Source organism: Acipenser ruthenus, chromosome 42, assembly GCF_902713425.1.
Source record: "Acipenser ruthenus chromosome 42, fAciRut3.2 maternal haplotype, whole genome shotgun sequence".
Classification (NCBI taxonomy): domain Eukaryota; kingdom Metazoa; phylum Chordata; class Actinopteri; order Acipenseriformes; family Acipenseridae; genus Acipenser; species Acipenser ruthenus.
Window position 1 is genome coordinate 3,030,767 of NC_081230.1, and position 14,805 is coordinate 3,045,571.

The following is a 14,805-nucleotide window of genomic DNA, read 5'->3' on the forward strand; positions in this document are numbered from 1 at the left end:
GGGAGGTTTCTGCAGAGGCACATGAGAAAAATATCTCTCATGAGTGGACTTGTTCAGCAGTGACACTACAGCGCCTGTGTGAGCCAGCAGTGGAAGCAGCACAGCACCACATTGTGTGAACACTGTTGATTTCTGCATCATGGCATTAATAGAAACAGGTGCTGGGCGTTCTGATCCAGGCGGTGGAGAAGGCGGTGGAGCCTGCCCTGAGCGGCACCAGAGGGCAAAATGGTTGGGTTTGTTGCATTTCCTACAATGCTGACCCTGTGCTGGGCAAGAGGCAACACGTGTTTCAACACCTGTTTCATGTCTGGTATACTGTAATACACAAGATTGAGTAATTCAAGACTAAATTTTTATTGTGTTTATCAATCAGACCAACATGTCTGTTCGCTCATTTACGACTGCCGCAAAACCGTTGCTGTCTGTTTACGATTACCGTGGCGAAGGTTCTCAAAGTAATAGCAGTTCGGAATCACTGCTGTAATGCGACACTAAATGTGACACAGGCTCTCTTGTATCTGACCAGCCCTGCTGGTTTGTGCTGCTTGGGGTGGCATTTGTGTCCCATGTTACTCAGACTGCCTGCTTCCTTACTGGAATCCCTGAGTGGATAAGCATCCCCTTTTCCAAAACAGTCAATAGATTTTAATAAGGAAGCAATGGCACTCCAGTCCTTATCCATGTATAATGCACAGTAACTGGGTGGGATATCTGCTCTTCATTGCACCTCTTCAGTGGGTTTCTGCAATGCTGACTGTCCAGACAGGGATCACACTGAATGCTGTACCAGTCTCTGCACTCCCGATGATCTATTCAGGTTAAGAACATGGTTTAAAATCCCCTCTGCCCCCATTGTAGTGCCAGTGGAGTTCGATGCTCCATTTGGACCTATTTGTGCCCTGTATCAGTATTGCTAATTCTGTAGAAACCAACTTGCTCAACACATGACCTGTACTGTAACCCTGTTGCCATGGAAACATTCAAATCTCTGGGCTTTGCATCTGCAGTAACAACAGGTGTGCGCTGCTGCCCTGCTAATCAAATCAGATGTTTTAACTACTGCAATGTGAGCATCTCAGTTAAAGAAATGAAAAAACAAAACCACAGCAAAGTATATTTGTGGCTTGGTTATACAAACACAGCATGATCGCTGCACTTCATATATTTATACAAACACAGCATGATCGCTGCACTGCATATATTTATACAAACACAGCATGATCGCTGCACTTCATATATTTATACAAACACAGCATGATCGCTGCACTTCATACATTTATACAAACACAGCATGATCGCTGCACTTCATACATTTATACAAACACAGCATGATCGCTGCACTTCATATATTTATACAAACACAGCATGATCTCTGCACTGCATATATTTATACAAACACAGCATGATCGCTGCACTGCATATATTTATACAAACACAGCATGATCGCTGCACTTCATATATTTATACAAACACAGCATGATCGCTGCACTTCATATATTTATACAAACACAGCATGATCGCTGCACTTCATACATTTATACAAACACAGCATGATCGCTGCACTTCATATATTTATACAAACACAGCATGATCTCTGCACTGCATATATTTATACAAACACAGCATGATCACTGCACTTCATATATTTATACAAACACAGCATGATCGCTGCACTTCATACATTTATACAAACACAGCATGATCGCTGCACTTCATATATTTATACAAACACAGCATGATCTCTGCACTGCATATATTTATACAAACACAGCATGATCTCTGCACTGCATATATTTATACAAACACAGCATGATCACTGCACTTCATATATTTATACAAACACAGCATGATTGCTGCACTTAATACATTTATACAAACACAGCATGATCACTGCACTTCATATATTTATACAAACACAGCATGATCGCTGCACTTCATATATTTATACAAACACAGCATGATCGCTGCACTTCATATATTTTCTTTACTTTGAAACTTTGCAACTCCATCCAGCACCGCGCTCCCCCATGCTGGTCTGCAGGTGTGAGAGTCGCTCAGGTCTCTCTGTTTCTGGACACAGTGTTCTTTCAGGTGTGAGAGTCACTCGGGGCTCTCTGTGCTGGACACAGTGTTCTTTCAGGTGTGAGAGTCACTCGGGGCTCTCTGTGCTGGACACAGTGTTCTTTCAGGTGTGAGAGTCACTCGGGGCTCTCTGTGCTGGACACAGTGTTCTTTCAGGTGTGAGAGTCACTCGGGGCTCTCTGTGCTGGACACAGTGTTCTTTCAGGTGTGAGAGTCACTCGGGGCTCTCTGTGCTGGACACAGTGTTCTTTCAGGTGTGAGAGTCACTCGGGGCTCTCTGTGCTGGACACAGTGTTCTTTCAGGTGTGAGAGTCACTCGGGGCTCTCTGTGCTGGACACAGTGTTCTTTCAGGTGTGAGAGTCACTCGGGGCTCTCTGTGCTGGACACAGTGTTCTTTCAGGTGTGAGAGTCACTCGGGGCTCTCTGTGCTGGACACAGTGTTCTTTCAGGTGTGAGAGTCACTCGGGGCTCTCTGTGCTGGACACAGTGTTCTTTCAGGTGTGAGAGTCACTCGGGGCTCTCTGTGCTGGACACAGCGTTCATTCAGGTGTGAGAGTCACTCGGGGCTCTCTGTGCTGGACACAGCGTTCATTCAGGTGTGAGAGTCACTCGGGGCTCTCTGTGCTGGACACAGTGTTCTTTCAGGTGTGAGAGTCACTCTGGGCTCTCTGTGCTGGACACAGTGTTCTTTCTTTCTTTCTTTCTTTCTTTCTTTCTTTCTTTCTTTCTTTCTTTCTAACATTGTAATCATCCTTTTAGACTTTTAAAAAGCACAAAACAACAATTTAATGGTAACTTAGGACAGTGCTGCCAGAATTAAAATTATTTTACTATTTATTTCTTAGCAGATGCCCTTATCCAGGATGACTTACAATTATTACAAGACATCACATTATTTTTTACATACAATTACCCACTTATATAGGTGGGTTTTTACTGGAGCAATCTAGGTAAAGTACCTTGCTCAAGGGTACAGCAGCAGTTTTCCCCACCTGGGATTGAATCCATGACCCTCCGGTTAAGAGTCCAGAGCCCTAACCACTACTACACACTGCTGCCCTAAAATGTGTCCCTCAGGTTCTAGACTACTCCTCTAACAAGTACAGGGACAGAAGCATTATCTGTTAACATACTTCCATATTAATACATCCATAACTTCTTATACACCAAATCCTAGGAGACAAATAATTAATATGAAGCTAGAGAGCTGTATTATTATTATTATTATTATTATTATTATTATTATTATTATTATTATTATTATTATTATTGAGATGTTTTGCTTTTCAATGTTTTTGTTTTGTTGTTATTATTGTTTTACTGCAATTCATTGCATTCATGTATTTTTCCTTATACTGCCTGTGGCAGAACGAGCCCTGCCTGTAAATACTGTCCGTGTTTGTATGTGCTTTGGTGGTGGTTGGCAGGGACGGGGTGAATTCCTGTCCCTGCCAAAAAAATGTGAGAATGTGGCTGTTTCCAATTGGAATAACTTGTGCTAATTGGGAACAGCCACATCCTATACAAAGAGAATCCAAAGCTCCATTAGAGAGAGGCTGTCAGGGAGCTGGATCAAAGGGAGGGGCAGGGTTTGATCCACCTGTAACGTCACACGGATGGCTCTGTGGTGACGTCAGGCCAGATGCAGGAACATAAACAGACAAGGCAGTACTGCGGCTCCGTGTTTATTTAAACACAAAAACAAAATAAAAGGTTGTAACAAAAACAATGCACACAGAGTATAAATAACAAACAGAAACACAAAGTAATCTTAACTAAGCAAACACGGGGCTGGAGCTTCCACACTCGTAACAGGATTTTTACTTTCGTTTTGCTTTGCTTTGCTTTCCTTCTGCCCGCTCTCACTCTCGCTGACGCGCACACACACACACACACACACACACACACACTGACACACACAGACACACACACTTACGCTCACACACACACACACAGACACACACACACTGACACACGCACACACTGACATACACACACACTGACGCTCAAACACACACGCACACTGACACATACAGACACTGACTGACTGACACACTGACTGACTGACTGACACACACACACACACACACACACACACAGACTTTTATACAGGTGACCATCTCCTGATTAGCAACAATTAATCAATTAATTAACTCGGGAGATGGTCACCTTCTGCACGAGGTTTTTGTGTGGATGGGGCTTCCTATCCACACTGCTAAACAATAACAAACATACAGCTTTGCCATCCTATAAATAAATATAAATACAAAATACACAGGGGCGGGGGTGCCCCGTGCTGAAATAAACACACATTTTCTTAAAATAATAAACAATACATTTTAAATGAAACAATGAAACGCAGCACATTTAAACAGCAGGGCTTTGCCCTGCCCCCTTTTCATGTGCAGGGCTCCTCACCCTGTCAGAGTGCTGTTCTTTTATACACAGAAAGAAGTGAAGACGGCCCTGCTTGTGGCACGCGCTCCCTCGTTTGTCACACAGCCCTTTTCTGTTTAAGTCTCTTTTGATGGGTTAAATGCTGGGGTCATTTGAGAAGGAATTCTTCTACAAATACATATAAACTGTAGAATTAAATTACATTCAGTGTACCAGCATAGAAAGTCCTTTAGTTGATGGAATTGGCCTGGGTGTGCTTTGCTTCCAAATAGTTCGGCTAGAGAGGCATCTGCAGTGTACTTGTGTGAGGCTCGCTGCAGTGTATTTATGTGAGGCTCGCTGCAGTGTACTTGCGTGAGGCTCACTGCAGTGTACTTGCGTGAGGCTCACTGCAGTGTACTTGCGTGAGGCTCACTGCAGTGTACTTGTGTGAGGCTCGCTGCAATGTATTTGTGTGAGGCTTGCTGCAGTGTACTTGTGTGAGGCTCGCTGCAGTGTGCTTGCGTGAGGCTCGCTGCAGTGTATTTATGTGAGGCTCGCTGCAGTGTACTTGTGTGAGGCTTGCTGCAGTATGTTTGCGTGTGGCTCACTGCAGTGTATTTGTGTGAGGCTCGCTGCAGTGTATTTATGTGAGGCTCGCTGCAGTGTACTTGTGTGAGGCTTGCTGCAGTGTGCTTGCGTGAGGCTCGCTGCAGTGTATTTATGTGAGGCTCGCTGCAGTGTACTTGCGTGAGGCTCGCTGCAGTGTGTTTGCATGAGGCTCGCTGCAGTGTATTTATGTGAGGCTCGCTGCAGTGTACTTGTGTGAGGCTCGCTGCAGTGTATTTATGTGAGGCTCGCTGCAGTGTACTTGCGTGAGGCTCGCTGCAGTGTACTTGTGTGAGGCTCGCTGCAGTGTACTTGTGTGAGGCTCGCTGCAGTGTATTTATGTGAGGCTCGCTGCAGTGTACTTGCATGAGGCTCGCTGCAGTGTATTTATGTGAGGCTCGCTGCAGTGTATTTATGTGAGGCTCGCTGCAGTGTATTTATGTGAGGCTCGCTGCAGTGTACTTGTGTGAGGCTCGCTGCAGTGTGCTTGCGTGAGGCTCGCTGCAGTGTATTTATGTGAGGCTCGCTGCAGTGTGCTTGTGTGAGGATCTCTGCAGTGTACTTGTGTGAGACTCGCTGCAGTGTATTTATGTGAGGCTCGCTGCAGTGTGTTTATGTGAGGCTCACTGCAGTGTGTTTGCGTGAGGCTCGCTGCAGTGTATTATGTGAGGCTCGCTGCAGTGTACTTGCGTGAGGCTCGCTGCAGTGTGTTTGCATCAGGCTCGCTGCAGTGTGTTTGCATCAGGCTCGCTGCAGTGTATTTATGTGAGGCTCGCTGCAGTGTACTTGTGTGAGGCTCGCTGCAGTGTGCTTGCGTGAGGCTTGCTGCAGTGTATTTATGTGAGGCTCGCTGCAGTGTACTTGTGTGAGGCTCGCTGCAGTGTATTTATGTGAGGCTCGCTGCAGTGTATTTATGTGAGGCTCGCTGCAGTGTACTTGTGTGAGGCTCGCTGCAGTGTGCTTGCGTGAGGCTCGCTGCAGTGTGCTTGTGTGAGGCTCACTGCAGTGTATTTATGTGAGGCTCGCTGCAGTGTGCTTGCGTGAGGCTCGCTGCAGTGTGTTTGCGTGAGGCTCGCTGCAGTGTATTTATGTGAGGCTTGCTGCAGTGTACTTGCGTGAGGCTCGCTGCAGTGTATTTGTGTGATGCTCGCTGCAGTGTACTTGCCTGAGGCTCGCTGCAGTGTACTTGTGTGAGGCTCGCTGCAGTGTACTTGTGTGAGGCTCGCTGCAGTGTGCTTGCGTGAGGCTCGCTGCAGTGTACTTGCGTGAGGCTCGCTGCAGTGTACTTGTGTGAGGCTCGCTGCAGTGTACTTGTGTGAGGCTCGCTGCAGTGTGCTTGCGTGAGGCTCGCTGCAGTGTACTTGTGTGAGGCTCGCTGCAGTGTACTTGTGTGAGGCTCGCTGCAGTGTATTTGTGTGATGCTCGCTGCAGTGTACTTGCGTGAGGCTCGCTGCAGTGTGTTTGCATGAGGCTCGCTGCAGTGTACTTGCGTGAGGCTCGCTGCAGTGTGCTTGCATGAGGCTCGCTGCAGTGTATTTGTGTGATGCTCGCTGCAGTGTACTTTTAAGCCAGTTGTCCTCTTTTCTATTTGTGAGAGATAGAGGTATCAGGACGCGAGTCCCGTCACTGTGAACAGCAGTTCATTAATTACATTCAGTGCAGTGGTATATTGTTTTGCATTTGCACACTTATGTAATAATTTGTATGATTGTTGTATTGAGGGGTCTCTGGTTTATTTAACTCCAGCAAGCGCTGTGACGGTGCTGCCTGTCAGAGTGGCTGCCTTTCCTGTTGCTAGGTAAAAATGAAAGGTCAGCTCTGGCCTAAATTTAAAACCCTGACATTTTTGCAGTCTCGACCCGACCATCTCCACAAATCCATACCAATGGCACTCCAGTCCTTATCCATGTATAATGCACAGTGACTGGGTGGGATATCTGCTCTTCATTGTACCTCTTCAGTGGGTTTCTGCAATGATGACTGTCCAGACAGGGATCACACTGAATGCTGTACCAGTCTTGGCACTCCCGATGATGTATTCAGGTTAAGAACATGGTTTAAAATCCCCCTGCCCTCATTATAGAGTCAGTGGAGTTCGACCCTGGGGCTCTATTTGGACCTATTTGTGCGCTGTATCAGTATTGCTAATTCTGTAGAAACCAACTTTCTAATCACATGACCTGTACTGGAACCCTGTTGTCATGGAGACATTCAAATCTCCCTGCTTTGTATCTGCAGTAACAACAGGTGTGTGCTGCTGCCCTGCTAATCAAATCAGATGTTTTAACTACTGCAATGTGAGCAGCTCAGTTAAAGAAATGAAAAAACAAAACCACAGCAAAGTATATTTGCGGCTTGGTTATACAAACACAGCATGATCACTGCACTTCATATATTTATACAAACACAGCATGATCACTGCACTGCATATATTTATACAAACACAGCATGATCTCTGCACTGCATATATTTATACAAACACAGCATGATCACTGCACTTCATATATTTATACAAACACAGCATGATCACTGCACTGCATATATTTATACAAACACAGCATGATCGCTGCACTGCATATATTTATACAAACACAGCATGATCTCTGCACTGCATATATTTATACAAACACAGCATGATCACTGCACTTCATATATTTATACAAACACAGCATGATCGCTGCACTTCATATATTTATACAAACACAGCATGATCCCTGCACTTCATATATTTATACAAACACAGCATGATCGCTGCACTGCATATATTTATACAAACACAGCATGATCGCTGCACTGCATATATTTATACAAACACAGCATGATCTCTGCACTGCATATATTTATACAAACACAGCATGATCACTGCACTTCATATATTTATACAAACACAGCATGATCGCTGCACTTCATATATTTATACAAACACAGCATGATCCCTGCACTTCATATATTTATACAAACACAGCATGATCACTGCACTTCATATATTTATACAAACACAGCATGATCGCTGCACTGCATATATTTATACAAACACAGCATGATCGCTGCACTTCATACATTTATACAAACACAGCATGATCGCTGCACTGCATATATTTATACAGACACAGCATGATCGCTGAACTTCATATATTTATACAAACACAGCATGATCACTGCACTGCATATATTTATACAAACACAGCATGATCTCTGCACTGCATATATTTATACAAACACAGCATGATCGCTGCACTGCATATATTTATACAAACACAGCATGATCGCTGCACTTCATATATTTATACAAACACAGCATGATCGTTGCACTGCATATATTTATACAAACACAGCATGATCGCTGCACTGCATATATTTATACAAACACAGCATGATCACTGCACTTCATATATTTATACAAACACAGCATGATCGCTGCACTGCATATATTTATACAAACACAGCATGATCTCTGCACTTCATATATTTATACAAACACAGCATGATCGCTGCACTTCATATATTTATACAAACACAGCATGATCACTGCACTTCATATATTTATACAAACACAGCATGATCGCTGCACTTCATATATTTATACAAACACAGCATGATCTCTGCACTGCATATATTTATACAAACACAGCATGATCACTGCGCTTCATATATTTATACAAACACAGCATGATCGCTGCACTTCATACATTTTCTTTACTTTGAAACTTTGCAACTCCATCCAGCACCGCGCTCCCCAGTGCTGGTCTGCAGGTGTGAGAGTCGCTCAGGTCTCTCTGTTTCTGGACACAGTGTTCTTTCAGGTGTGAGAGTCACTCAGGGCTCTCTGTGCTGGTCACAGTGTTCTTTCAGGTGTGAGAGTCACTCGGGGCTCTCTGTGCTGGACACAGTGTTCTTTCAGGTGTGAGAGTCACTCGGGGCTCTCTGTGCTGGACACAGTGTTCTTTCAGGTGTGAGAGTCACTCGGGGCTCTCTGTGCTGGACACAGTGTTCTTTCTTTCTTTCTAACTTATTGTAGTCATCCTTTTAGTCTTTTAAAAAGCAAAACATAATAATTTAATGGTAACTAAGGACAGTGCTGCCAGAACTAAAATAATCAATATGAAGATAGAGAGCTGTATTATTATTATTATTATTATTATTATTATTATTATTATTATTATTATTATTATTATTATTATTATTATTGAGATGTATTGCTTTTTAATATTTTTGTGTTCACTGTTATTGTAGCGTTCGAGCCAATGAATAAACTTATTGACAGAATAAAACAAAAACAAAGTCAGCCAGGCTTGCGAGGTGAACTCAACAAAAGAGAAACTCTTTTTATTCTTTTTCGCGTGTCACATGACTCACAGCTTCCGCTACATCTCACCTCATAATACATAACCCTATTACTCCACTAGATGGCAGCATAAGACCACAAATATCCAGGGGAATCCTTATTTATCAGTACAGTTTTAGACGGCAACATAATTCCTCTGCTCTCTTAAGAAACGTCCTCGTTTCTAATATGCATTTTAATCAGAAAGAACACTAACAAATAAACATGAACTGGAGCTCAGCCTGTGTGACGAAGACGCCCTCAAAGATGACTGCCACGCCTCTGTTCTGTGTGACGTGGGAGGGTTGACTCCAGGACAATCTGAGAAGTGCACCTTTACTCTTAAAGAAGAGGTACGGCCTGGCCAGGCTGAGTAGTTTACATTACAAAAACAAAACAACGATCACGTCTTCAATAAAAGGCTATCTCCGGATACAGCAACTGCTGTGCTCCCAAAAACAGGTGCATTCATTGTATTAATAAGAAAGAAAAATGATTAGCAGTCTATCAGTATACCAGTGTGCTTGAATGTACATTCATACAATAAGCCTGTCTTCCTTTATGTTTACAGAATAGCCAGTGCCCCTCTAATGTAGATGTCCTGTCTGTTTTGCAGTTCAATGAAGAGCTGCAGGTAGAATTTGAGTTGCATGAAAGGTGAGTGTCTAATTGGTTTCACACAACTACAACTATAAATTACACTATTGAATTGCTGGTGCTATTTTTTAAATATTGCGTGCCTGATTATTTTTAGTGTTTTTTATCCCTCAATTTTCTTCCCAGTTGTGTTTCTGTGGGTGTCCTCTGATTCCACCAGCCAAGCCAGCTCCCTTATTCACTAAGGAACTTGAGAGTGGATGTCGGGGAGCCGCCTCACTGACCTCTGCTCTTGAGTTCCTGGCCAGCAGGGGTCACTGCAGGGCGATGTCAGGGCCAATGTGACGGCCCCTCTGGAGTTGCCCACCCAAAGCTCATGCAAAGACACTCCTATGCTATATAGCAGTGGTCTCCAATCCTGGTCATGGAGAGCCCCTATCCAGTATGTTTTGTAGGTCTCCCTAAATCACCAATTTCAAAACACTGGAACACATGGGGGTGGCACGGTGGCGTGGTGGTTAGTGTTTCTGTCTCACAGCGCCAGGGTCCTGGGTTCAATTCCAGCCTAGGGGTCTGTCTGTTTGGAGTTTGCATGTTCTCTCCCCGTGTTCATGTGGGTTTTCTCCCGGTACCTCGGTTTCCTCCCACAGTCCAAAGACATGCTGTTCACTCTAAATCGCACCTCTGTGTGAGTGTGTGTGTGTGGTGCCCTGTGATGGACTGGCGTCCCATCCAGGGTGTAGTCCTGCCTTGCACCCTGTGTCTGCTGGGTTAGGCTGCGGCTCAACATGCCCTCTAATTGTTTATTTCACAAATCACCTGCTTAATTGACAAAATAACAAAATAGTTCCAGGTGTTTATAAATTGATGATTTATTGGTTATCTATAAAACCTGCTGGATCGGGGCTCTCCAAGACCAGGGTTGGAGACCCCTGCTATATAGTTTATTAAACAACTTTTATAGAAGAAACCTTGGCAAATATCTAATCCCTTTGTGCATGGCAGCAGGCATCCCCAGGAATGAGACTGCATGTGTAAGGGATTAAGGGAATGGAATGGAACTCTGTGGATTAACTTATTTTTGTTATTTGCTGGGCAGCAGTGTGGAGTAGTGGTTAGGGCTCTGGACTCTTCAATCCCAGTTGGGAGACACTGCTGCTGTACCCTTGAGCAAGGTACTTTACCTAGATTGCTCCAGTAAAACCCAGCTGTATAAATGGTGAATTGTATGTAAAATATAATGTGATATAATTGTAACAAATGTAAGTCACCCTGGATAAGGGCGTCTGCTTAGAAATGAATAAACAATGATAGTATGTGTTGCAGTCAGGATGTCCCGGGTGAGATTCTAGCGGTGAGTGGAAGAGTAGATTCACAGTGACGGGGTGTGTTCACAGAGCACACAGCACTCTACTCAGATTGGCAATGCATGGATACAGTAAGGGATCCCTGATGCCAGGAAACTAATCATCAAGACACTCCTATTCAGACAGCACTTGTAAAACCTCAACTCTAACCTTCTGGACAATGTGACACCCTGCCTTAAATGCGCTTTAACTGGCTTTATCGTACCTGCTCCTGACCTTGCTGCTCCCCACTATTGCTCCTTGTTATATCTGTTTTTAATCCTGCTCTTCAATTTGTCTTTACTGTGAAATATATCTACCTTACTTGGTGCCTGTTTTCACTGCACTCATAACTAACCCTGATGTAACTACCGCCGTATTATTATCTGCCCTTACTTGAACTGTCCCTAAATTGAATAATGTCCTGTATTTTGTACTTGCTCTTAGTTAAAGTTTTTGCTAACATTCCACACAAGAGTAGAACGGCACTTAATACAATAGGAGTCTACACAATCAGTACTACTGGCATAGAGTATCTTTGGTATGCTCTATCCCAAGGGCCAGAGCTCTTTTCATCTAGAGACTTACACACCTACTGTCACATTATCTAAACTAATATATATATATATATATATATATATATATATATATATATATATATATATATATATATATACATATACAGTACTGTGCAAAAGTTTTAGGCAGGTGTGAAAAAATGCTGTAAAGTAAGAATGCTTTCAAAAATAGACATGTTAATAGATTATATTTATCAATTAACTAAATGCAAAGTGAGTGAACAGAAGAAAAATCTAAATCAAATCCATATTTGGTGTGACCACCCTTTGCCTTCAAAACAGCATCAATTCTAGGTACACTTGCACAAAGTCAGGGATTTTGTAGGCATATAGTCAGGTGTATGATTAAACAATTATACCAAACAGGTGCTAATGATCATCAATTCAATATGTAGGTTGAAAAACAATCATTAACTGAAACAGAAACAGCTGTGTAGGAGGAATAAAACTGGGTGAGGAACAGCCAAACTCAGCTAACAAGGTGAGGTTGCTGAAGACAGTTTACTGTCAAAAGTCATACACCATGGCAAGACTGAGCACAGCAACAAGACACAAAGTATATATACTGCATCAGCAAGGTCTCTCCCAGGCAGAAATTTCAAGGCAGACAGGAGTTTCCAGATGTGCTATCCAAGCTCTTTTGAAGAAGCACAAAGAAACGGGCAACGCTGAGGACCGCAGACGCAGTGGTCGGCCAAGGAAACTTACTGCAGCAGATGAAAGACACATCATGCTTACTTCCCTTCGCAATCGGAAGATGTCCAGCAGTGCCATCAGCTCAGAATTGGCAGAAAACAGTGGGACCCTGGTACACCCATCTACTGTCCGGAGAAGTCTGGTCAGAAGTGGCCTTCATGGAAGACTTGCGGCCAAAAAGCCATACCTCCGACGTGGAAACAAGGCCAAGCGACTCAGCTATGCACGAAAACACAGGAACTGGGGTGCAGAAAAATGGCAGCAGGTGCTCTGGACTGATGAGTCAAATATGAAATATTTGAAATATTTGGCTGTAGCAGAAGGCAGTTTGTTCGCCGAAGGGCTGGAGAGTGGTACACGAATGAGTGTCTGCAGGCAACAGTGAAGCATGGTGGAGGTTCCTTGCAAGTTTGGGGCTGCATTTCTGCAAATGGAGTTGGGGATTTGGTCAGAATTAATGGTCTACTCAATGCTGAGAAGTACAGGCAGATACTTATCCATCATGCAATACCATCAGGGAGGCATCTGATTGGCCCCAAATTTATTCTGCAGCATGACAACGACCCCAAACATACAGCGAAAGTCATTAAGAACTATCTTCAGCGTAAAGAAGAACAAGGAGTCCTGGATGTGATGGTATGGCCCCCACAGAGCCCTGATCTCAACATCATTGAGTCTGTCTGGGATTACATGAAGAGAGAGAAGCAACTGAGGCTGCCTAAATCCACAGAAGAACTGTGGTTAGTTCTCCAAGATGTTTGGGCCAACCTACCTGCCGAGTTCCTTCAAAAACTGTGTGCAAGTGTACCTAGAAGAATTGATGCTGTTTTGAAGGCAAAGGGTGGTCACACCAAATATTGATTTGATGTAGATTTCTCTTCTGTTCACTCACTTTGCATTTTGTTAATTGATAAATATAATCTATTAATGTCACGGGACACTCTTTTAGGATTTAAATTCAAACAGTAGCCAACTACACCTCCTAGTGACTATATATATGGGGCACTAGGACCCTAGCAACCCTAAAAACAACACAGGTTCGTAATTATGACCAGTTGGAACTCAGAACAGATCGACCATGACAAGAAAGGCAGACAGTTGTACCATTTCGCAATAAACAATGTTTATTATCCTTATAAAAATCATTAAAATATGAATACAATTTCTATAGTACCAGGGGTTACCAAAAATAAAAATAAAAAAAACAATGCACACACCAATTTACTAGTGCACAAAGTATCAAAAGAAAATAATAAAAGCACCCACTACTTTTGCTAGGGTGCAAAAGTATACAAAAGAAATGTATTTCAGGCCACCAAATCACAATAACCACCACTGGATCCTCATCGACCGCTCCAGGAAAAGGTGCAGCTAGTGACCCCCCCCCCCCCCACTGGTGCCAAACTCCTCCCTGGATCTGGCAGGCACCCCCCTGGAGACAAAAAAAAGCAACCGCACTGAGTGACTCACAGTTATACAGTACACAGAACACCTCAACAGAGATTAAAATATACTTCTTTATAGTTAACTATACCAATCCATATATTTAAGAGCACAACCTATAGCCACAGGTCATTTAAAATGCAACACCCAAAAATACCACTCTCTATCATAGATATGTATATCAATAGAACAGGTGTAAAAACCATAAATTACAAGTTGCAGACAAATACCAAATATTGGGTTTATCTCCTTTTTAAAAAAACAGGTATCACTCTAGCAGAGAAAATATAAAGGTGCACTAGGGTCCCTAAACAGCAAGCGGGTCATAAACCCTATTAGGCAATGTACTAATCATTAAAAGTGGTCCGGCTACTTCCCTTTTAAACTGCACTCTTTTGGTCCTGAGTCCACTCTCCAGTACAGCCTGCTTGTTCTACTAATACATTTAGTCTTGAAGATTCCACTCAGATCCCGGTCTCTGTTCTCCACATCTCTGCTCTCAGGGGCTCTTGCGGCTCTTGCGGCTCTTGCGGCTCTTGCGGCTCTTGCGGCTCCTGCGGCTCCTGCGGCTCTTGCGGCTCTTGCGGCTCCTGCGGCTCCTGCGGCTCCTGCGGCTCCTGCGGCTCCTGCGGCTCCTGCGGCTCTTGCGGCTCTTGCGGCTCCTGCGGCTCCTGCGGCTCCTGCGGCTCCTGCGGCTCCTGCGGCTCTTGCGGCTCTTGCGGCTCTTGCGGCTCCTGCGGCTCCTGCGGC